Source organism: Lissotriton vulgaris, chromosome 1_1 (genome assembly GCF_964263255.1).
Source record: "Lissotriton vulgaris chromosome 1_1, aLisVul1.2, whole genome shotgun sequence".
NCBI lineage: Eukaryota > Metazoa > Chordata > Amphibia > Caudata > Salamandridae > Lissotriton > Lissotriton vulgaris.
In genome coordinates this window covers 1,245,602,022-1,245,627,776 of record NC_141685.1, presented here as the reverse complement: position 1 = coordinate 1,245,627,776, position 25,755 = coordinate 1,245,602,022, and positions in this window count along the sequence as shown.

Below are 25,755 nucleotides of genomic sequence, written 5' to 3'. Positions count from 1 at the left end.
ATTTTCACTGGATATGAATACACAATTTCTATTCTCCTTTGCGAGTAGGCATGTACATAGTTCGAGACTCTCGGCAATCCAAAGAAGACTGATATCCAGGCTGGATTAAACAAAATCATGAAAGTGAGAACGAGAGAGAAGAGTGGTCGATCAGGTGTGTGTGCCTCTGATATTAAGATATAGTCTATTCTGGTGTATGAGTTGTGTGGGCTGGAGAAGAATGTGTAGTCTCTTGTGTCGGGGTGTTGTAGTCTCCATGCAACCTTAAGGTTAAACCTGCTGCAGATATTTTGTAAAATAGCGTGTGAGCGAGTGTGGTAGTAAAGGCTCGCCGACTGTCTATCTAGGGTAGGGTCTATTGGGATGTTTAGGTCCCCGGCCACGATTATGAGCTCATCCTGGGGGAGCTTGCCTAATGCCTCTGCTACTGACTCCCAGAAGACGGGTCGTCTGTGTTGGGGCCGTACATGTTAGCTAGGTGGAACCTTTCTTCCCCTCTTGCCATGCTTGTGATTAGGAGTCTTCCCTCCTTGTCAAGGGAGTGGGATACTATCTTGATCTTTTCTGGACACTAGTGTGGCCATCCCCCGTTTCCTTTTGACCGCCGGTGGACCGACTGTGTCTGCTATCCAGTTGGCTCTGATCAGTTTTACATCTTCTGCTTCCAGTTTAGTTTCCTGTATTAGCGCTATATCGCTGTTTGTCTTTTCTAAGTATCGTACAATCTTCCTACGCTTGATGGGGTGGTTCAGGCCTTTGGCATTTAGTGAGACTATACTTAGGCCGGTGGCTATGTTGAGTGTCTTGTTACCCGTCATACTGTGTTGTAGTTTGCGTTAGCCTTCTGGTAGTCCTAAGTCTGTTCTCGGGTTTGTGACTGTTTAGGAGTTCTTTGTGACCTCCACATGGGGCCTGTTTAACTGTGTGCTTTGTGGTGTGCCTGGGTGTGTGTGGATACTCTGTAGCGTGTATATATGCGAGTAGAAGGAGATAAGGAAAGAATTGGGAAAGTAGAGTGGAAAGTTTAAACCCTTGTTCATAATGGAGTGAGTCTACTGCTCACCAGCACATAAACCTATGCCAGGTGCCACAGGGAAACCAATATCAGTGGGCCTTTAATACTACAGAGACTGAAATACTGTTCTAAGGCTAGAGCATGAAAAATGTGAGTTGTCCTATCAAGGAAGTTATCCTGCCATCTTGTCCTTCCCAAGAAGGCTCAAGACTTTCCTCTTCACAACATATCTAAAAGGACAGAAACTCAGGATTGTATGAATCCTTTCCGGGGCCAACACCATTAAAGACTCCTGCCCATACACTACCCATCCTTTATCCTCCTGTTCAGGCCCTACTTGATGGACACTTCTCTTTTAAGCATATTTCCATTACTAAAAAAGTCCATGCCTTTACTTTGTAAAGACCTCTTCACCCACCCTCCCTAACTCTCATCACCTGTATACATATATCACATAGGTTTTTAAAGTTCTTTGTAAAGTGCAGCAATATCATTTGGTGAAGTGGTGCTATAGAAAACCATATAAATGAAATAAAAAAATAAAATGAACTATGGCTCATCGATTTTTGGCTTCCCTGACTTCTTGGTGGCGGTCCAGGAAGCATGACAGGCTTCCATAGTCAGTTGCCAAGAGAAAAAATGCAACAAAATATTATACCTTATGCCATGATCTTCTCAGCCTGCTTAAAGAAGAAGATCAAGCTGCAGGGCAAGCAGCACTGTTCTACTGAACTACACAAGGCTGCTAAAGAAGACTGGTATAGCATCCCCACCACAATCGACAAATGGGTCCGTAGCTGGCCCCTCACACTTGAGTAACATAGGCTGACTGTTCCCATTTTGGTGATATAATGTTCTAACTATTTATTACCTTTGGTCACTCACTCGAAATATTGCATGTTCATATGGCTTTCAATCGGTCAGCTAGTGAAATGTGGTTTAGGTTCAATCTTCCCATGTCAATGTTGCACATTATGGCTGATGGGTGACGCTTTGCAAGGGGGCATTCCTTGAACCCAGTAAAGTGCTATGATAATGTTATTCAGTCCACTCACTGACAATGTTATTTTATTTGCTTCAACTGTCACTGTAACTATTATGTTTCTCCAAGGGCGGTAACAAAACATCCTCAATTTCAGAGATTATAACCTCAACATGATCTTTCTTACTGACTCATATCATCAGAGCAACTCGCAATCACTAACCTTCCGGTCCTCACTGGAATTTCCGTTATCAGAATGGACAGGTCCAACAGTCCTGGAAAAGGACTAGCAATTATTTTCAACAACACCCTACATTGTAGGAAGATTAAAATGCCACCTTACTCCTCCATTGAAATTTGAAACGTTGCATAAACCTTATCCCCCAATTAAGACACTCTACCTTGACATTATCTGCCATCCGCTAAACAGTGAATAAACTCAATGACTATCGAACTTCTCAACACATTTGTGCAGCCAAGAACATTTTTGTTGGCAACTTTAATACAAACTGGTACTATATAAAAGCACCACCGTTTGCTCACCACAAAAACTACAATAACGTATAACACTTATGCACCCTATAATAATATCCAACCAATCCAATATCAGCATTAACAAGTGAACAAACATCTAGAAGTGAATTGATCCAGTCATCAAATGACACACACACCTATGAACCCACGCACCCCCATAAAACATCCAGTCCACACCAACACTAAATAAAACGATCCTTGGGCCAGATCACGATTAAAAGAATCTTTGCAGATAATTCAGCTGATTTCACAGGTAACACCGATTTCAAGTCAAAGATTGACTTACATAACAAAACTGATAAATGATTAATTTGCAGATAAACCGAACTGCTTAAGAAAAAAAACAGAAAACCAAAAGGGAGCTAGAGGGTCAACAAAGTACAAAATTACTAACAACCTTAAAAATGCTAGGAAACATACAATTGTGATGTCATGAACGCAAAATTCAGTGTCAAATTAAAAATTCAGAATTCACTAATTAAACTCAAACAATTATTCAAAATCATCAATTCTGACTGAACATCGCAAGCCCAAGAAACATCCACACCTACCTCAAGAAAGCCACTGAAATCTAATAAATCTTTGCCTACAACTAGTACTCAAATTGTAGAAGTCTTGCGCTTCCAATCACAAGAAATGGTCTGAATTTAAAACTGAACCCGAAGAACAGCTGAATGAAATTATCACATTACTGAAACCTACTTTCTATTACGCTGATTTGCCCAAATATATCAGGTCAGCTAGGTTTATTAAGATATACACTTTTGGGGTTAATTTGTGAAGACACAACCAATAAAAAGAAGAATATAATTTAAGACTACTGGATACTAGTTATTTAGTAAGAATTGTAATCAGTGAGACTCTCGAGCAGTCAGTCATTGCTTCTGCTTAGAGTAAACTGGGGAGAAGGGCTATCTGTGATTGCTGCCCTGCAAGAGTCCTGCTGCAATCTGCCCGGCTTTACTTCTCCTGGGCCCTCCAGCAGAGCCACTTGAAAAGCATTGAAAAAATGTATGGAAACTGCGATTCCAGTGGGAGGCTGAGTCAGAAACGTAGCAGAAAACAGTTATGTTGTTGGACTTTCACATTCAGGTAATTGTATTTAGACCATAACCTACACACCTTAAGTGAAAAAATGCACACTTACATTATGAAAGTTCAATTCGTTCATGTGGTCACTGAAGCAGTCTGTGCATATAAGCCACATAATTGTGTCCAGGTTGGTGCAGTGGGGAAGTGATATATATTTATAGTGCTATAGCTTATGAGGTCGCGGCCACCAAAAGAAAGCAATGTCAATATGTAACTCATTATTTTAAAATGTTATTAAAATTACACACATTATAAGATAGATGTCACAAATTGTGCAAAACAACTTTACTGTCTAAGAAAAACTTGCGCTTTCAAAGTATATATTTTTTACTACGATGTAATCAAACTGTCCTGATTGCAAAGCTTTTTACCTCTCAAAAAGAATACATCTTGGCCACCATGACACTTCAAATGACTCCATAAACTAATGCTTATACTGGCTAAAGGTGGCAGAGCCAAGAATTACCAAGGAAAGATGAGCCAGAGTGGAGCTAAGGGTCTGGCTCGGCTCTAAAAGGAGGTGCACGATCCAATCTATAAAAATATTTGCCATGTAAATTGTGCAGAAAGAGGTCAAAATATGATAGTCACTTTAAAACTCCAAAAAGTAGATTTCTTTAACAAACACAAGCGTTTCACTTTAGAACATCAGATGTTATCACTTCAATGAGAGGGATTTATTAAAAGTGATAGATGTTAAACTTGAATTTAGAAATATTCATGCCTCCCTGCTTTGTCAGCTGTGCCTTTAGTGAACTAAAATGCAATTCAATTGTCAAGTGCACCCTATATGTAGCCTAGATTCTTAATATATTTGGAGCAACAACACAGTCTATTAAATCAAACACAAGAGAGATTTTTCTACAGTTCACATCCTGAACTCACAAATTTAAAGGTGCTCTCCTATGTGATAATGAAGAACAAGCATTTGCAATGCAATAGGTCTCGCATTAGGAAAGTTTGATCTATTGGTATTGTAAATGACAAATATTTTATTTATGTGTTGGTTTTGAAAATAGCGAAAATATTAGTTGTCATTTACAATGCCAATAGTTTTAACTTTCGAAAGCGTGACACCTATAGCATTTGTAATGCAATATGTGTTGATGTATTAATATTACAAATAACAATGGCTTTTATTTTTTGATAACTAATACTTAAATAAAAGTTATTGTAATTTATAATGGCAATAGCTTAAACTTTTGTAAATAACTTCTGGGAAGATTATGTTCAGTGTATTTTATTGTGATGAAAATCCAAGAACAGCAGTGAAATATTAACATCTTTTTGTGACATTTGTAAAAAGCTTGAAACATTGAGAGAACATATTGGAACCAGTTGTTGTTGAATGGTTGCACGGATTGATGCTGTGGTGGTGCTGAGTGATGTTGTGATGGCGGACGAGTGATGCTGTGGCATTCAGTGATGCTGTGGTAGCGCATAGTGATGTTGTGGTGCCCCTGAGTGATGCTGTGGTGGTGCTGAGTGATGCTGTATGCTATGCTATGTTTTGTTATGCTATGCTATGTTTTGCTGTGGCCTTCAGTGGTGCTGAGTGATGCTGTGGCCTTCAGTGGTGCTGAGTGATGCTGTGGCCTTCAGTGGTGCTGAGTGATGCTGTGGCGTTGAGTGGTCTGAGTGATGCTGTGGCATTCAGTGGTGCTGAGTGATGCTGTGGCATTCAGTGGTGCTGTGGCGTTGAGTGGTGCTGAGTGATACTGTGGCGTTGAGTGATGCTGTGGTATTGAGTGATGCTGTGTCCTTGAGTGATGCTGTTGCGTTGAGTGATACTGTGATGTTGAGTGATGCTGTGGCGTTGAGTGGTGCTGTGGTGTTGAGTGGTGCTGTGGTGTTGAGTGGTGCTGTGGTGTTGAGTAGTGCTGTGGCATTGAGTGATGCTGTCGCATTGAGTAATGCTGTGGTGTTGAGTGATGCTGTGGCGTTGAGGGATGCTGTGCGCTGAATGGTGCTGTGGTGTTTAGTGGTGTTGTGGCGTTGAGTGGTGTTGTGGCATCGAGTGGCGCTGTGGCGTTGAGGGGTGCTGTGGCATTCAGTGGTGCCGAGTGATGCTGTGGCACTGAGTGATGCTGTGGCGCTGAGTGATGCTGTTGCGTTGAGTGATGCTGTGGTGTTGAGTAGTGCTGTGGTGTTGAGTGGTTCTGTGGCGTTGAGTGGTTCTGTGGCGTTGAGTGGTTCTGTGGCGTTGAGTGGTGCTGAGTGATGCTGTGGTGTTGAGTGATGCTGTGGTGGTGCTGAGTGATGCTGTGGTGGTGCTGAGATGCTGTGGTGGTGCTGAGATACTGTGGTGGTGCTGAGTGGGAGATGGGGAGAGGGAGAAAAAGGAGAGCAGGGAGAGGGAGAGGGTAAAGAGAGAGAGAGAGGAGAGAGGGGGAGAGAGGAGAGAGAGACGGAGACGGGGAGAGAGGAGAGGGAAGAGAGGGAAAGGGAGAGAGGGAGAGGGAAGTCAGGGAAAGGTAGAGAGAGAAAGGGAGAGAGGGTAGAGGGAGGGAGGGAGGGTAAGAAGAGAGGGGAAGGACGAGAGCGAAGGACGGAGGGGAGAGAGAGAGAGGAGAGCAGGCAGAGGGGGAGATGGGGAGAGGGAGAAAAAGGAGAGCAGGGGGAAGGTAAAGAGGGAGAGAGGAGATAGAGGAGGAGAGAGAGAGAGGGAGAGGGTGAGAGAGGAGAGAGGGAGAGGGAAGTGAGGGAAAGGGAGAGAGGTAAACGGAGAGAGGGAGAGTGAGAGAGTGAGGGGAGGGAGGGAGGACGAGAGGGAAGGAGTGAGAGGAGGGGAGATAGAAGGCAGAAACTGCCTGAGAAACAGACACAAAGAAGGAGTAAGAGAGAAAGGATGGCAGGCTTTGAGGAAGAAAAGTGCCGCAGACAGAGATCATGCGGTGAGAAACAGGAGGGGCAAAGGCAGATATGGAAGACGACGATCTACCGAGCAGGTCAAGCCGCGGAGAGGCACAGGCATAGAGCAGGCAGAGCACGGGGAGAGGAGGGGCACAGAGAGACTGAAGGGCAGTGGCAGCTAGATTGTAGGTGCTATGAAAGAAGGAGAAAGTGAGTCTGAAAAAGGTACGAGTGGGCCAGAGAGATTGCGAGAGAGAAAGACGAGAGCAGACAATATGAATGAAAGGGAGAGAAAGAGTAAGACAAACTGGAGGGAGACAACGAGAAGTTGGGGAAAAATGAATGCATGGGGCTGCAAATGAGGGACTGGGAAGTACGTAATACAGACAAGATAGTGGTAGTAGATGGACGAGTTGAAAAAAAGAGATGGGCAAAAGGCAGTACAGTGAGACACAGGGAGAACGAAAGAGAAAGAAGAGGGCATCATTGGGTAAAAGTGACAGAGAGAGAGAGGCAAGAGGAAGTGTAAAGTTTGAGTCCAAGAGAGGAGAGCTATACAGACAATAAAAGCATGGGTGCACAAACAGACACAGGCAAGAGATAGAATACTCAGGGAGAAATATAGCAACTAGAGATAGAGTGACAGCAATAAACAGACTAGGAGAGTGAATGGGAAACTCAGAATTCCAATATTTTAAGGGCAGAATAGGAAAGAGACATGCATTAGACAGGCAATGAGGATGAGAAAAACGAAGATCAACGCACGAGAGGAAGAGAGCAATAAAGACACTTAGTGGAGACAATGAGAAATTATAGAGAAATGTAAGTGCACCCACGGGAGAGACTAGGTGGGGCAGGACAGACAAAGTGTGATACAGAAAAGAGACATGCATCATACAGAAGGGAAGGGGCAAAAAAGATATAGAGACAGTAGAAAGAGATGGGCAAAAGGCAGTACAGTGAGAAAACAAAGATTAACAAGCAGTTGCAATGCAATAGGTCTCGCATTAGGAAAGTTTGAGCTATTGGTATTGTATATGACACATTTTTTATTTATGTTTTGATTTTTGAAAATAGCGAAATTAATAGCTTTGTCACTTACAATGCCAATAGTTATAACTTTCACAAATGTGACACCTATAGCATTTGTAATGCAATATGTTTTGTATTTACGTGACTTACATGTATTGATATTACAAATGACAATGGTTTAATTTTTTAAAATAATTAATACTTAAATAAAAGTTTTTGTAATTTATAATGGCAATAGCTTAAAGTTTTGTAAATAACTTTTGTGAAGATTATGTTCAGTGTATTTTATTGTGACGAAAATCCAAGAACAGAAGTGAAATATTAACATATTACTACATTTACAGTTTTAAGTATTTATGAATCTGAGGCGAAAATACCAGCTTTGTGTGCTTTTCTTCATTTTCGTACCAGACTGCATATCAAAAAAATAAAAGTTATTGTAATTTATAATGGCAATAACTTAAACGTTTGTAAATAACTTTTGTGAAGATTATGTTCAGTGTATTTTATTGTGACGAAAATCCAAGAACATTGCATTTGCACCTACACACACACAGAGCCACACACATATAGATGTGGTGGTGGTGGATGTGGGGGATATGGTGGTGGTGGATGTGGTGGTGGATGTGGTGGTGGTGTTGATGGTGGATGTGGTGGTGATGGTGGTGGATGTGGGGGTGGATGTGGGGGTGGATGTGGTGGTGGATGTGGTGGTGGTGGTGGAGGTGGTGGATGTGGTGGTGATGTGGTGGATGTGGTGGTGGTGGATGTGGTGGTTGAGGTGAAAGTGGTGGATGTGGTGGTGGAAGTGATGGTGGTGGGTGTGGTGGATGTGGTGGTGGTGGATGCGGTGGTGGTGGATGCAGTGGTGGATGAGGTGGTGGATGAGGTGGTGGATGTGGTGGTGGATGTGGTGGTGGTGGATGCGGTGGTGGATGTGGTGGTGGTGGTGGATGCGGTGGAAGTGGTGGATGTGGTGGTGGTGGTGGATGCGGTGGATGTGGTGGTGGTGGTGGATGTGGTGGTGGTGGATGCGGTGGTGGTGGAAGTGGTGGTGGCTGTGGTGGTGGTGGATGTGGTGGTGGTGTTGGTGGATGTGGCGGTGGTGGATGTGGTGGTGGTGGATGTGGTGGTGAATGTGGAGGTGGATGTCATGGTGGATGTGGAGATGATGGTGGATGTGGTGGTGGAGGTGGTGGATGTGATTGTGGATGTGGTGGTGATGGTTGATGTGGTGGTGGATGTGGTGGTGGATGTGGTGGATGTGGTGGATGTGGTGGTGGTGGATGCGGTGTATGTGGTGGATGCGGTGTTGGTGGTGGATGCGGTGGTGGTGGTAGTGGTGGATGGGGTGGTGGTTGTAGTGGATGTGGTGGTGGATGTAGTGGTGGTGGGTGTGGTGGTGGTGGTGGATGCGGTGGTGGTGGATGCGGTGGTGGTGGATGTGGCGGTGGATGTGGAGGTAATGGTGGATGTGATGGCGGATGTGGTGGTGGTGGTGGATGTGATGGTGGATGTGGTGGTGATGGTGGATGTGGTGGTGGATGCGGTGGATGTGGTGATGGGGATGCGGTGGTGGTGGTGGTGGTGGATGGGGTGTGGTTGTGGTGGATGTTGTCAGGATCTGACTAAGCGCCTGCATGATTGCGCTGGGAGAACTGTATCACGGTATTTCCGGAATATGGCTAAAAAACTACATTTCCCAGAAGCCTCGGCTGAGGCTACTTTAGTCTGCATGACACGTTTCCTGTTGCGTGTTATTCCGGGTTCTGGTTTCGAGAGAGAGGAGTCGCCCTCGCTGCTTCGAGTATACGCCTGGGGGAATGGTGTTTTGGACCCGCTGCTGAAGGTAGGAGCGGATTCCCGCCCCCCGTTTGTTTATCGGCATTAAGCAGAGCGCAGTGGTTTCTGCCACGCGTTGCCGTCTTTACCTTGCGTGCAGTGAAGGAACTGCAGCGCATCATCTTTGATTTGGTTGTTTGTGATGCGGAGCGTGGTGGTATTCCGCCACACGTTGCCGTGTCAATACACGGAGTGTACATTCTTGACAATTGAGAAAAGGTTAGAAGAGCGGAGCGGAGTGGTAATAGGCACCACACGCCGCCGTGTCTTCCTGAACTTCGTGTTATTACCTTTTGCGTTTTTCTTCTATTTCCGGACTACTGTTAAGTAGGCGGTGCACGATGGTGGTCGCAGTTACGTAGCACCAGAACAAGCTGCTTGTGTTCTTAAGAGTGTCATTTGAATTAACCTGCAAGCGGAGCGCGATGGCGGTCGCAGCTACGCGTTTCCGTGTGAGCTATCTAAGGTTACATGGAGTATTGTGCCCTTACAGTAGTGGCCTGAATATCCTACTATTTAACAATATTCCGTTCTTATTTTGGGAGATCTTCATATGGTTAACTGTGGAATATTAACTGATTGTCTCTCATCCAGTAGATTCCGCAGAGCGGAGTGCTGTGGTTCTTGCTTCCCACGCATTACCGTGTTCTGCAATTCTACTTCAGTACTGATTCCCTTTGTTCTCCACAGTCCTTCTATTCTGTGTCATTAGTGGGAAACATTCCCAGGAACCCCTATATGCTATAGAGCAATTTCATGTAGAAGGTAGGATAGACAGTATCTATCAGGTCCATTCTCTTCAGTTGTGTTTATGATTTTGGTCTTACAATGTTTATATCTCATATAGGACAAGTCTAACTGCAAAGAGGGATATCAGAGACATATTTCCGAGTTCCTGCTTTTATTCACAGGTATTCAGTTTATAAGGATATTATATGAGTGTTCATATTGCTGAAAAGAACGGTGTTCTTATCCCTGTATGTTTTGTCCTTTCAGATATTCCCTTTCCCTGCAGACCCCATCCTTTTCTTCCCTGTTTATTATTTTGTATTTACCCCTCACCTAATGGCCCAAACCCTCTGTTGATATATAATCAGAGGGTTTGTGACGTTTGGAGGTGGGCTGTATGATCAACATCCGGATCCTGTGGAGCGTACTTGACAGATGTGGTGGTCAGAATTACGTGCACTTCCCGTGAGAGCAGACATGCACGTTCCTGCCTGCAATAGCAGTTATGCATGCACTGTTTGGGATAGTAACAATGGGTGCACTGACTTTATTTTTTTTATTTTTACAAAACAAATACATCGATAGCAGCCTGCGATTGTGACAATGCACGCACTAAAGGTGATAGCCAATATTCCTATTTCATTTGTGAGAGAAGATGTGCACGCGCCCCCAGCAATAGTACTCGCGTCTGCATTTAGCTGTCATAACCAATATGTTAGACATGGGTGTACAGCGTGCTCCCTGGTAGCGTAGCGCCGCTGCACGAGCGCCCCTTGCATACTAAACACCAAGACATAACTAATGACGGACTAAACGCACGCAATGTTATTTTATGATGAATGGCTGCAGCCAGTGAAATTGTATCACACGCACCACAGTGCTCAGGCGCAGAGCCCGTGTTTGCAGGCCACATATGATGGAAGCGGAGGACAGGTGTTTAAGTCCCCGTCTCGCCCCCTCCAGGCTTGAGGTCGCGCGATTACTGAGATGGGTTCGCCTATCAACCTTACCTTCTCTAGGGTACGCCCCCCTCGCCGGTAGTCGCGATCCTCGCGCCTATGCTTGGAGCCCCCCGCCAATTCAGCCACTTAGTGCTGGCTCCGATGCTCCCCTCTGCAGCTCCCTCTCCAATCTCTGCGCAGGCAGCTGTGCATTCTTAAAGGGGCGATGCCTGACGCGCCAGTGGGCCCCACTGTAGCGCACGGGATTTAATAGCAGATGATGAGCCTGGATCACACCGAAAATCTCGAAATTTGACGTGAGCAAAACACGGGACTGTTATTTGCACATGCTCTCCTTCTAGCCCTAAGCCCCGTCAAATATCTCTTGCCGGAAAAGTCTTAAAAACAAATGAGCGAATCCGAAACCTTCCATGGGGCGGGACTTCCGTCTTCGGAAGCCCGCGCACGCGCCCACGGAGAGAAGCAGTGCTGGTGACGCGGGGCTCCCATGCCCGAGGGATAGCCCCGCGGAGGCTGCAGAAGTTTAGAATGGCGGTAAGTGGGGCTTTGGGGGGGTGCGCTTGTATGTATGCGGCGGCGGTGGCGGCGGGGGTCTCTGTATGTGTGTGTGCGTGCGTGTGTGTAGGTGCGCTCCTGTGTGTGTGCGGCGGGGGGTGCCGGTGATTGGGGGGAAGTAGGGGGTGGGGGTGCACGCGTGTGTGTCTTCCTGCCTGCGTGTGCTATGCGTGCGTGTGTATGCGTGCGTGTCTGTATGTGTGTGTGCAGAGGGAGCGGCAGCGTGTGTATGTGCGCGCGCGCCTGTGTGTGTGGGGGCTGGATGTGTGTGTGTGCGCCGTGTGTGCATGCAAGCCAAGCGAAAGCAGGGGCTGTGTGTACGTGTCTGCGCAAGCGCGTCTGAGAGGCGCGCTCCCGCGGTGAAAACTGGAAAGGAAAAGCACGTGGCACATTGCTGTCCACATTCCCAGATACGGGCAGCAAAAGGTCTCGAGCAGACTACGCTGCTTGACCTAAAAACATAGAAAAGGGTAGCAAAGAGAGAAGGAGGCTGGCAGAAGACAAACAACAGGTAAAATAAAAATAAAAAAGTTAAAATAAAAGGAGACACGGCCTGGAGGCCGTGAAACTGAAAGTACGGCCGGCGGGCTGTGAATAATTAGGGGAGCCTTTGATGCAGCAGGGGGCGGAGCGGGAAGAGCTGCTGGCAGGGCCAAGCTGTGAGTGAGATGCAGAGCGAGAAGGGGTAAAACAGACAGAAGAGGGTCTGGGAGGGGGGCTGGGCAGAAATGCGAGTCACGGCCTGGCGGCCGTGAAGAGTGAAGCAGTGGGCGGGGAGGCAGGAGCAAATGGTAAGGGGAGCCTTTGAAGAGCAAGGCAGGGGGATGATAGACTTGGCTCAGGTGGAAAGGTGGACTGAAAACTTTTTAAAAACAAACAATGGAGCAAACGAAAGAATGAGATCTGAGAACTATAAGGAAGAACTTTTGGGGCCTTTCTCAGAGGCTCTCGCACACATGAGCCAATATGTGCAAATATGGCACTTGAAAAGGTCTAAGAAAGTTTACGAATCTGGCCAGGTCATCTTGGAGGAGAGTGGCACTTTATAGTGCAAAGAAAGCCCTGCTGCCATGAGACGAACATTACACAACATTAGACACACATGACATCAATTGTGCCTATCTGAAAACATTGTTCGATTGCGTCAACCAAACAGCTGTGTTGTAACAAATAACTGCGCAGATCATGGTTTTTCAGTAAAATTAAAACATATATTGTGCCATTCGAACAGGTTTAAACAGAGAGCATAGAAAGGTCGGGAAAACGATGAGTGAGAGAAGGAAGAAAGGCATGGACACAGAGATCAAGAAGGCTGCGAGTGGGAGAGAGAAAGGTGGGGGTGAAAGGCTCAGAGTAGTTAGGGGGGACAGTGGGCGTGAGAAAGAGTCTAAGGCGGAGGGAGTGCAAGCTGTTTGCAAGGCCACGAAAGATAGTGTTTTTGAGAAAGTGAGATTGAAAATTAGTAAGAAAGAGAGTGAAAGAGAAAGGTTAAAAGCATGTGAGAGATTAAGTGGAAATGAAGAAAGCGAGTAAGAGATATAGGGGGAGGAAAAGCGAAGGTGAAGGGGAGGTGTGTGTGTGCATTCGTAAAATAAAGATAGTGGCAGTCTAAGAGTGGGAAAGCATGAAATACAGCTCTAAACTAACGCAAAAGGACTAACAGTTGTAAATAAGAGGTTGGGCGGGGCAGAAATGCGAGTCACGGCCTGGCGGCCGTGGTTTAAACAAAGAGCAGAGAAAGGTCTCTTTTTAATTCACAGCGCTGTTGACGCTGTTGCGCTATTATCCTGACAAAGCGGCCGCCATTGCACTTGGCGCGCTCGCCGACCACGCCCACTAGAGGCCACGCCCCCTTTTAAGCATATATAAACGCTGACCTTCAGCGCAACGTTCCTACTCCTGACCCAGTCCTGAGGCGGAAGCCGGGAGCTGGAGGTACTAATCAAACCCTGTTTGCATCGTCTTTTAACTTTGTGTGGTGTCACTGAATAACCTGCTTCACCTTTATTACTGTTCCTGACACAAACAGTAAAAAAGCCTCTTTTTAATTCACAGCGCTGTTGACGCTGTCGCGCTATTATCCTGACAAAGCGGCCGCCATTGCACCTGGCGCGCTCGCCGACCACGCCCACTAGAGGCCACGCCCACTCCCCCTAGAAATGTGCATGCATAGGAAGCGCAGCGGACGAGCGCAGCGGGAGCGCCTAAGGCAAGCCCGTCTGCGCCCGTCCGCGCTAAGACCGCGCCAGACGCCGGAACCCCTGCCCAAATTCCTCCTGTCTTCAGGTACGCTTCTACCGACCTCCACCAACTCCGAGGCGAACCCGACTGCCCCTGCAAATTTGATCTATCCACAGTACTTGGCTCCACCTGCTGCACCAAATGTCACTGGACCCTCAACCTAGAAGCCGAACGGCCAACATCCCCCAAAATCGCGCGACCTCTCTTTACAGGTGGCCTGATAAACGCCAGGTCAATGTGTAAACACAGTCAGGACATCCACGATCTCATCATTGACCACGATCTGGACTGTCTCATGATCACTGAGACCTGGCTCACTGAAGACAGTAACCCAGACATTGCCATTGCCCTCCCCCCGGGTTACTCCTTCCATAGACAGGATAGACAGAAAGGCAGAGGAGGAGGCGTTGCAATTATCCTTAGGAACACCTTTAACTGCCACACCTTCTGCCTTGATCCTCTCACTGACGCAGAAGGCATAGGTTTTTGCATAAAGCTCAGCCAAACGCTCTCCTTCTCCGGTGGCCTGATCTATCGTCCACCTGGTAACGCAGCGAAATTCTTGGACTCTCTAAACGACGCACTTGGAAGCTTCCTTCTCCGCTACCCACACTTTACTCTCCTGGGAGATTTCAACCTACATCTTGAAACCCCTGCCGACCCTCACACCAGAAACTTTCTGCAGTCGTTGGACATCTTCAATCTACAACAAAGCGTCAAACTGTCCACCCACTCCCTTGGACATACCTTGGACGGTATTTGTTCAAACTTCCCGTCCCTCTCCTCCCTATCCCCCATACCTCAAATTTGGACTGATCATTGTCTAATCCCCTTTCATATTTCCAGCTGCCGCCCTCCTACCTGCAATATACGCACGCGCCATCTCGCTCACCCCATTAACTGGAATACTGTCCAGAAAAACCTTATCTTTCATCCTCTTTCCCCATCTAATGCCCCTTCCCCCTCGGGTGACATCGACAGAGACGCAATTTGTCTCAATAAATGGCTTTCTCAAGAAATTTCAAGTCGATGCCCACCCCACAAACAGGACAGGGCCTCGAAGACAACTAAAACCAAAGCCCCCTGGTATACGCCGGACCTAACTGCCGCACACCTCCTTTGCAGGAAAGCGGAAAGGAAATGGCGTAGAACCTATGATAACGGCGACCGCAGCAATTACATCCTACAGAGGAAAATCTATCTCTCATCCATTAAATCAGCTAAAAAAACTTACTACGTCAACGCCATTAAGGATGCCAGCCAAAAGCAAAAAACCCTCTTTGCAATAGTAAAATCCTTTACCAAACCAAAAGCTCTTCAACCGGAAATCCCCCCATCTCAAGAACTTTGTGACAAAATCTCCGACTACTTTGATGACAAAATCACCTCCATCCACAAAAACTTCCCCCCCCCCTCCCCCTGTTCATTCAACCCCGGACCCGGACCAATCTTGCCCGCCTGCTAATAGTCTCAAAAGCTTTTCTCCGGTCTTCTTGTCTCAGACCAGAGAAGCGATCCTCTCCTGCAAATCTGGCTCCCCCTCTGACCCCTGTCCTCCTAAGATCCTTCACCTCATCATTGATGATGTCAACCCCTCCATCAATGCAATAATCAACCAATCCCTCATATCCGGTTCTGTTCCCCGCTCTTGGAAAAAAGGGGTGGTCAAGCCACTCATGAAAAAGTCGAACAAACCCCCCTCAGACCTGACTAACCTCCGCCCGATTACCCTGCTACCCGCACTGGGTAAAATAATGGAACAGTTAGTCCACAAGGAGCTCAAGACCTTCCTGGATTCCCATAACTTACTTCATCCCCAGCAATCCGGTTTCCGGTCTAAACATTCCACCGAGACGGCCCTGATCGAACTGACCGATACCATCAAAATCCTTCAAGATCAAAGGAAGAAGGCTATATTGATCCTTCTTGACCTCACGGCAGCTTTCGACACCATTTCCAACTCCATTTTGATCAATAGACTCATGGACATCGGTGTCACCAACTCTGCCCTATCTTGGATTAGTTCTTTCCTCAGTGACAGGTACCAAACTGTCACCCTTGGCCCCTACCATTCCAATGAGAAAAAGGTGTCCTGTGGAGTCCCTCAGGGTTCCATTCTGAGTCCCCTCCTCTTCAATATCTATCTTATCCCTCTTCTTACCCTCATAGAATCGTTCGGCATAACCGTCACCTCCTATGCCGACGATACTCAGCTAATCATCCCCCTAGACGACAATTCTAACACGGCAGAGCTCAATCTGAAACACTGCCTTACAGCAGTCTTCCAATGGATGGACACCAACCATCTGCGCTGCAACTCGAATAAAACCGAGATTCTTCCCATCGGAAAAAATGCCTCTTTCTGCCCTGCTCTGTGGTGGCCGGACAATTCTGCAGCTCCACCTCAAACTGTTTCATCAGCCAGGAACCTCGGGGTTCTCTTCGACTCCGAGCTCTCCTTCGATCTCCATGCTTCGACCACAGCGGGAAAATGCTTCGGCATAATAAAGTCCTTAAGGAAATTTTTCGATTTCCTCCCGCTTGACTCCAGAAAAACGGTGGCGGTAGCCCTCATACTCTCTCGAGTGGACTACTGCAATGGACTTATGGCAGGGACCAAAAAGTCCACTCTCGCCAAACTTCAAAGTGTCCTGCACACTGCCGCCCGGCTCGTCTTAAAACTTCCACGAAAATCTTCAATCTCCTCAGCCCTTAAAACCTTACATTGGCTCCCCTTGCACAAGAGAATCCTCTTCAAGATTCTCATTGTAGCCTTCCGAGCCTTCAACAAATCCGGCCCTTCCTACTTGACTAGACGCTTCCCCCATTATACTCCGTGCCGCTCCCTCAGATCTTCACAAGATAACCTCATGACCCCCTCTAAATTCAACCTGAAATCTAAAGGCGGCAAAACTCTAAGCACCTTAGCTATTAAAGCCTGGAATAGTATGCCAAGGCATCTCAGGCTTCAAACAGACGAGAAGCCATTCCGGAAGCTCCTCAAAACCTGGATTGTCAATCTTCCCGACGACTGGTCTAAAGCTGCCATCTAGCCTCCCTCACTTCACTCTGTGAATTGGAAACAGGACTCATAACGCCATGATGCTCCTTCCGGAGCGACCGTCTGCGCTTTAGAAATACCTTTCCAAATTTCCAAATTTCCAGGTCAGGAAAACGATGAGTGAGAGAAGGAAGAAAGGCATGGACACAGAGATCAAGAAGGCTGCGAGTGGGAGAGAGAAAGGTGGGGGTGAATCAAGCCAAACTGCCCTGATCAAGAAAACTCCTCAAATGTGAACATTTAAAAAAAAGATTTTGAAGTAATAACTGTCCCAAGCGAAGAATGTCAGCGCGGATGCCTACGCTATGCTTCTGGACTCTAATGTCTCAATTACCAGCAGTTCTGTACATTCTGTCACAGTTTATTTTGGTGCATTGAAGTTATTCTAAGAAGACAACTGGCGCTTTATAAAACACAGAAATAAGTCAGATTTAAAATTACTTCTCGCAATTTAATTAACCTGCGATTTATCATTGGCTGTAAACGGAAGAACAGTTTGTTTTATGAGATAAGTTGGGAGTTTTACCAAATATTGATTGTCAACACTAATGCTTGCGAGCCTTTAATCCTGCTGTTAGAAATCATAATGCGAAGGAAAAATAAACTGGAGGGACGTGATGTACCAAAAGGAAAAATACCAAGAATTAAACATTTTCTAACCCAAAAGAAGAGCAATAAATCTAAGTGCGAAGTGTGTACAAATTGGGAGGAAACCTGTATAAACAACACAAGAAAACGCAAGAAAAATGGTTTGCTTTATTTTGGAAATAAACTCACGTTCCACTTGAGGATTTGGTTTATTTCTGCAGATTTTTTTTTGCCACACTGCAAACGCGGTGCGCATTTTTGTCTCCGATTATAAAAGGCCTAATTATAGCAGGCTGATAGAAGGGTATTTTTTGATGTCTTTAGATAAGGCGGGGGCGCACGGAAACAGCTTGCAGTTGTCCTTGCTGCTCGAGCACTCGACGGAGCGTGGTGAGACTTGCAGTGTTTGACTGTGTTTATGCTGTAAAATTCTGAGGTGGGACGTCAAACTAGACCCCATAAACCATGCTGGTCGGCCGGGAGAGAGGCAGCGCTGAGGGTGCCGTGGAGGTGGGGACGGAGTAAGGGAGGGTGGGGGTTGGCCTAGTACGGAAAGGTAAAAATAACAAGCAATGTCCTGAGCAAATGGTGGGGGCCTGAAGCAGTGGAGTGGGAGAGGTGAGGGGGGAGTCACGGAGATTAAGTGGAAATGAAGAAAGCGAGTAAGAGGGAGGAGCTTCGCGGGCAACCAAGATGGCCGCGTAAGCTCGGAGCTCCGCGGACCCTCCGATCCTCCGCAATCATCCTGCCTGCAATCCTGATCCACGAGGGTGGTTGCTTGTTGCTGATGGTCCACTGAGGCGAGAACAGTTTTCAGATCACGAATCGGTGTTTCCTACGCTGAGCTGCGTCGAGTGGGACTCCGTGCCAGTGCAGTGCCATTGTCTCTCCGGACTCCGCCACTACACACTGCCGCTCCGCGGAGTGCCTGCCTGCCTTCACCAACAACGAGGTATTTTGGATAGCGGAGCGTTCCTGTGACGGCCTCATACGGTCCAGCCCGTACAAATCTCCGGCTCATTGGGCTCGGGCTTGCCTGGCATAACCCTTTGTTCTCTCGGACCCAACATGGCGGGCAAAGGGGACCCCGATAAGACATCGAACAGAGGCGTCCGCGGCAAAACACAGCAGCAACAGAACAGAATTGATCGCTATACCCAAATGAAGACGCCGCCTGTTACTGGTCCCTCTGCCAGGAACATCCCGCACTCGGGCTCGCCGGACGGCTCTGAGCCCACCCTGAGCGATATTATGGGGGCCATCACAAGTTTCAGGGCGGACATGCAGCAACAGCATGAGGTCCTTACGCACAAAGTGGACACTATGGCCGTCGACCTGACTCTCATTAGAGCCGACTTGGGTAAAACTAATGATAGAGTCAAGAATCTGGACATCAAGACATCCAGTCTGACGCGAGACGTCTCGGACCTACAAACGGAGGTCCGGAACCTGCAAAGGACTGCGGAGCAATTCTCAAGGCGGCTGGAGGACTTTGAGAGCCGTGCCAGGCGGCAGAACGTACGCATTGTCGGAGTACCGGAGGGGTCAGAGGAGGCGGCGACGGACCTCCTCGTGGAAGACCTGATCAAGACCCATCTGGCACCGCCTGGCCTTAGCAACTTTTTCTCGGTGGAGCGAGCCCACCGAGTGCCGGGTGGCCCGCCGAAGTCGGGCGTGGCACCCAGGCCCATCGTAGCCCGGCTGCTCAATTTCCGAGACAGAGACGCGGTCCTGCAGGCTTCCAGACGGCAGGGACCGCTTAAGTTCCAGAATGCCGACGTCCACTTCTATCCGGACTTTACCAGGACGGTGCAGCGACAGCGCCAGAGCTACGCCGGGGTGAAGCGAAGACTACGGGACCTGGGTCTCAAATATTCCATGATATTCCCCGCCAAGCTCCGGATCGAACACGAGGGCCGTGCCCTCTTCTTTGACTTTGCTGAAAATGTAAGTGACTGGCTGGACACTTTATCACTGCGTCGAGACGCTCAGGATGAACATGAAGGTGGTGCTGCTGGTGGCCCGGACCTATGAGACTTGGCTCTATAGTGGGCGATTCATCGACTGTTATTTCTACCTCACACGACTATCGGATGTTGCTTTATGATACCGTATTAACTTTCCTGTCTGTACATGGAGGGTGGCGGGGGGTGTTCGCGGAGATTCCTCACTCCTCTGGGTGTCTTCTTGTAGAGTAGTTATGGGGCGACAGGCACACTGCTGGTTGGGGGGGCTTTTTAGTCATATGCAGGGGTGCAGGGTGGGGGGTGCAACTATGCAAGTTTTATTGTTCGTTTGTTCTTTCTCTTTCTCTTTCTTAAGGCAATGGAATGTGTTTTTTACTGTAACCTTTATGATTGAGTTGGTTGGAGTCGGGTGGGGCGGGCTGTTGGATGATGGGGGGTAGGAAATTGAAAGTGCTTAGCTGGAATGTCAATGGACTAGGTGACCGAGTTAAGAGAGGGGTGGTAATTCAACTGATAAAGAGACACATGCCTGATATTGTGCTTCTGCAAGAGACGCACTTGGTGGGGAACTCCTGTAGGGCCCTGAATCGTAAGGGTTACAAAATGATTGCCCACTCTGGGTTCTCCTCGGGTTCCCGGGGGGCGGGCATCCTTGTGCGTGCGTCCCTTCCCCTTGAAATAGACGTCACGTTGCTTGATGAAAGGGGACGCTACGCAGCTGTGGCAGGAAGATGGGAGGGGCGATCTTTAGCGCTGCTTTCGGTTTATGTTCCCCCAGGCCTCTAATCTAGCACCTTTCAAGACCTTGGTGGCGCCATCTTGTCCCTGCCTTCGGGCTTGCTGATCCTAGGGGGCGATCTCAACTCCGTCTGCTCTGGCACCCTTGATCGCCAGCCGCCGAGGGACCTACGGGGTTCCCAAATGTGGCTGCCGTCCTTCCTTGACTCCATGGGTCTGGTGGATTGTTGGCGGCTACTGCATCCTGCGCTCCGCCAATTTTCGTTCCTTTCCGGTGCCCATGGGAGCCTGTCCCGTATAGATTACGTTCTCACCCTGGCGGCGCATTCGCCTGCCGTGTCCGAGGCCCGCTTTCTGGCAAGGGGCGTCTCTGATCACTCTCCGTTGTGGGTCTCGTTCGATTTTGGTATTATCCTGTCCAGCCGTCCGGTGGCGGTGAACCCCTGGTATTTCTGCAACCATAAGACACGTGCGCTCCTGACTAAGGCCATCGCCTTATATTTCACTGAAAATGCGGGCTCTGTTGGCTCGGCGGTCACCCTGTGGGAGGCGTTCAAGACTGTATTGCGGGGTGAAGCCCTAGCTCTCATCGCGGAGGCTAAGCGAGCTCGTGATGCCAACCTTCTGCATGTGGAGGAGGAGGTCCTGGAACTCGAGTCCCGTTTGGGGCCTGAGCCAGGCCCTACTCTCCTACACGAACTCTCCCTGAAACAGTCGGAGTACCATGATCTCGCTCAGAATGCTGCCCTGGTTTTGGCCAAGGAGCAGCAGGGCCGCATTTATGACGTCGGTGACAAGGCCGGCAAGTTGCTGGCCTGGTTGGACAGGCGGGAGATGGCAAGCCGGGTGGTTCCGGAGATCCTGGGTGAGGACGGAGTGGCGGTCACAGACCCGAGCGCTATTGCCGAGTCTTTTGCGGACTATTTCCGGGGTGTCTATACAGCCAGTTCAGACCGCTCCGAGACCGATTCAGCTGAGTTCCTCTCAGCGATTGACCTCCCCTGTCTTTCTGAAGAGGACCGTGCCGATATGGATCGAGATATAACCGCGGACGAGATTGCTTTGGCGATTCGCGCCTTGCGGTCGGGTAAAGCTACTGGCCCCAATGGCATACCGGTTGAGTTATACAAGATCCGGCCGGATGTGATCTCTCCTTATCTGAGAAAAATGTTCCTCCAGGCCCGTGAAGAGGGAGTCCTTCCCTTAGATCAGCGACTGGCCACCATAGTGGTCATTCACAAGGACGGCAAGCCGCGGGACGTTTGCAGATCCTACCGCCCCATCTCTCTCCTCAACGCGGAGCCCAAGATCCTGGCTAAGCTACTTGCTAATCGGCTGGTCGGTGTTATCAGTGACCTGGTACACCCGGACCAATCAGGTTTTATTCCCCGCCGCAACACTGCCCTCAACTTGAGACAATTGCATGGGGTCATGGCCAGGGCTCACGCTCTGAAGGAACCGGCGGTACTTGCTTCCCTTGATGCCATGATGGCCTTTGATTCCCTGGAGTGGAGCTATTTGTGGGCAGTGCTAGCAAAGCTTGGGTTTGGACCGGGCTTCCTGGGCTGGGTGCAACTTCTTTATGCATGCCCACTGGCTGCTGTCACAGTTAACGGTCGCATGTCTGCTTCTTTTGCGCTTCACCGTGGTACTAGACAGGGTTGCCCCTTGTCTCCGCTCCTGTTTGCCCTGGCTCTGGAGCCACTTGCGGCTATGTTACGCTCACACCCTGACTTGCATGGAATCACCTGGTCCCCGGGCTTTGAAGATAGGGTCTCCCTGTATGCGGACGACATCCTGCTCTACCTTACCTCTCCCTGTAAGTCGCTCATTGTGGCGTGCGACGTGCTCCGGCTGTTCGGGCGCTACTCTGGCCTGGTGATCAACTGGGCCAAATCCTCCCTTTACATTCTTAAGGGTGACACGCCGCGCCTCCCTAGGGGCTGCAACATACAGCTGGCCGGACAAGGCTTCAAGTACCTAGGAATCTATATATCGAGTAATCCTAAGGCGAGGTATGACTGCAACTTACTCCCGCCTCTCCAACGACTGCGGAGGGATGTGGATAGTTGGCGCAAGCTTCCGCTCTCCCTCCTGGGCCGGGCGGCATTGTTCAAAATGATGTCTCTGCCCAGGTTCTTATATGCCTTGCAGAATACCCAGGACCTAGTTCCGGCTCGCTATTTTAGAGAGATCGAGAGCCTGCAGCGTGCCCTGCTTTGGGAGGGTCGGCCCCGCGTCGCTGTCCAGAAGCTTACGTTGCTGTGGTATGACGGGGGCATCGCGCTACCAGATGTGCGGAGATACTACTGGGCCTCTCAACTTACTGCCATTAACCATGGCCTGTATGGCCCGGTGGACAGCCCAGGCTACGCTATGGATAGGTGGCTTTTGCAAGGAGGTAACTATTACCGCGCCCTATATTCCAGATCCTTCGATCGATACCTCACAGGCCCGACCAAGGCGGCGGTCCACACGTGGCGGACGATCACCAAGATACAGGGCTGGCAGGGCAGACTGACGAGACTTACCCCTCTGTATGATTCCGATATCCTAGGCAAGCTCTGGCACACCAAGGGTTTTGACAAATGGGACCTTATAGGTATCTCTAGGGTGGAAGACATGTTAGTTAAGGGGGAGGTCAAGTCATTTCCACAACTACAGGCTGAATACCACCTGGGTGGATCGGAATTCTTCCGTTATGCCCAACTGAGGCCCGCGCTAACTGCCGCTAGGCCAGAGGAGGGCGAAATCCCCGAGAGCTCCCCCTTGGAGGACAGAATTTTGGACGGACATATGCCTGATAGCGCCATTTCTCTGTCCTACAAGAAGCTGATCAATGTTAGAGTCGACCTCCTCCAGCGCCTGCGAGAACAGTGGGTAGCCGACGGCCTGGAACTGGACGACGAGGATTGGCAGAGTGCTGTGTCTTCCCCTAAGGAGGTCGCCATTTCCTCGCGTCTGCGGCTGGTACAGTTTAAAATCCTCCACCGGGTGTATGTTACCGGCCCCCGGCTTGTGCGCATGGGCTTCTCGCCTGATGGCTTTTGCCGTCGTGGCTGCGGAGCCCTAGCTACTTTCATGCATATCTTGTGGGAGTGCCCCGTTATTGCCCCTTACTGGGAGAGAGTACACAGAGTGATGAGGGAGGTGACTGGAGTCGATTTGGCAGCGGAGGCGCCTAGGTGCCTCCTCAATGTCTGGGAGCCGAACGACTACAACACGGCGCAGACTCGTTGGGCTACACTGGGCAACATGGTTGCTAAGAGGGATATAGCGCAGAAATGGGGCACTAGCACGGCCCCCCTGGTGGTGCAATGGAAGGCCAATATGGATTGGTGTATGCTAAGGGAGAAGACGGTGTACGTTGCCAGGGGGAGGCCTCAGACATGGAATAAGGTGTGGGGCTTACAGGGGTGACCTGTGCCTACCTCCGGAGCCTGTTCCCCGTGATGAACACCTGTCACCGTAGCCGAAGACACCAGCTATATTACTCATGTTGTAATTCTCCTGTTCCTTCCTCTCCCCCCTTCTTACATCCTACTTACGTTCTTCTCTAAATTTTTACCTGGCCTCTGACGCCTCCTACTGACTCATACGCATTTCTTTCTTCCATTGCCTCTCTTTTGCGCCCTTTGGCGCCTCTGTATTGGTTCTTGTTCCTATATAAAATAAAAAACAACCTGCATTGTCCTGATATGAATCGTTTTGCACTCTACTCCTCCTGATACCATGCTGCCTTGCCTCCGGGATGTTAGGCTGAATAGCTGTGTGCTTTGATACAATAAAGGTTTTAAAAAATTTAAAAAAAAAAAAAGAAAGCGAGTAAGAGATACAGGGAGAGGAAAAGCGAGGGTGAAGGGGAGGTGTGTGTGTGCATTCGTAAAATAAAGATAGTGGCAGTCTAAGAGTGGGAAAGCATGAAAAACAGCTCTAAACTAACGGAGTCACGGAGATTAAGTGGAAATGAAGAAAGTGAGTAAGAGATACAGGGAGAGGAAAAGCGAGGGTGAAGGGGAGGTGTGTGTGTGCATTCGTAAAATAAAGATAGTGGCAGTCTAAGAGTGGGAAAGCATGAAATACAGCTCTAAACTAACGCAAAAGGACTAAGGGCCTTATGTATCATCATGACCATTTGCGATTTCTAAATAGTGATTTTTAAGGAATCGCTATTTAGAAATCGCAAAATGGTATGTATGTAGGAAATCGCTTCTTTTTAGCGATTCCTCAACATTCCTAAATGAAGGGAAAATTTGCGATTAGCAATTTGCTAATCGCAATTTAGGAATATTTTCAAGGGTGCAGGGGTGTCACAAAAACACCCTGCTGCACCCCTGAAAATGACAGGTGTGGGCATATGGCGCACATACATGCCCTAAGGGCATGTATGGGCGTCATATGGCACCTTTGGATTTTTAATAAATTGTTTTTTTTAAAGAATTTGCAACTTACCACCAACTAGAAGTTGGTGGTAATTTGCGAATCCTTATGGGCATTTTTGCATTAATTTTCCTTTGATACATTGCATTTAAGGAATCGCACAATTTGCGATTCCTTAAGTGCAATCGCAAAATAAGGAATAGCAAATTTTGCGATTCCTTATTTTGAAGCCAAAATGTTTCATACATACCATTTAGCAAATTAGCATTCGCAAAGGCTGATATTCTACGAATTAAGGCCTTTGCGAATGCTAATTTGCTTGATACATATGGCCCTAACAGTTGTAAATAAGAGGTTGGGCTGGGCAGAAATGCGAGTCACGGCCTGGCGGCCGTGAAGTGTGAAGCAGTGGGCGGGGAGGCAGGAGCAAATGGTAAGGGGAGCCTTTGAAGAGCAAGGCAGGGGGATAGAAGCGCGTTCACGAGCACCTGCACTTCTACAAATCCGCATCGTGAACTCAGCTTTCTGGTTTGACTGCAATAGGTCTCTCTGCGAGACCTAAAAATGCGTCTCAGTTAAATAAAATATTTTAATCTTTTTATCTGTGTCACTGAGAGTGTGGACTACAGGCTCCTATTTTGTAACATTCCACTGTTATATATACATATATGCCCAGAGCCTTTTGCTGGAATCCTGTTTGTATGTCGAGTGCATGTGCATATATAGTGCCTATGTCAAACATGCAGTAGTAGGGCTCTGTAAGTGGCTTGAGGCTTGGCATGGCACAAGATGGAGGCTGAAGACAGGTTCCCCAGACAGTGGAAGGAAGTGCTCTGCCTGCTTTCTTGTGGCTGGAAAATGAGGAGCCAGACACTGAAGTGAGGAGGATGGAGACAGAGCTACTCTTAGAATTTGCATGAGGACTTTTCTAAGCAATGAGCTGCAGGTTAGTCTATTCTGAGTGCTGTCATTTGTTTGATTATACGGTGAGGGGTGGCAGCTTCTGTTTCTGTTGTGCTAGGTAAGAAAGCTTTTAAGTTAGGCCTACCCTTTCATCTATTCCTGATTAATGCATCAGAGTGGCTGTCAACAGCCAAGTACAGAAGTCTTATGCTTCATGATGCCTCTGTTGTGGATGATTTAATCAGGAAACAGCCCAGGTGCTACTTGTTAGGAGAAGTATC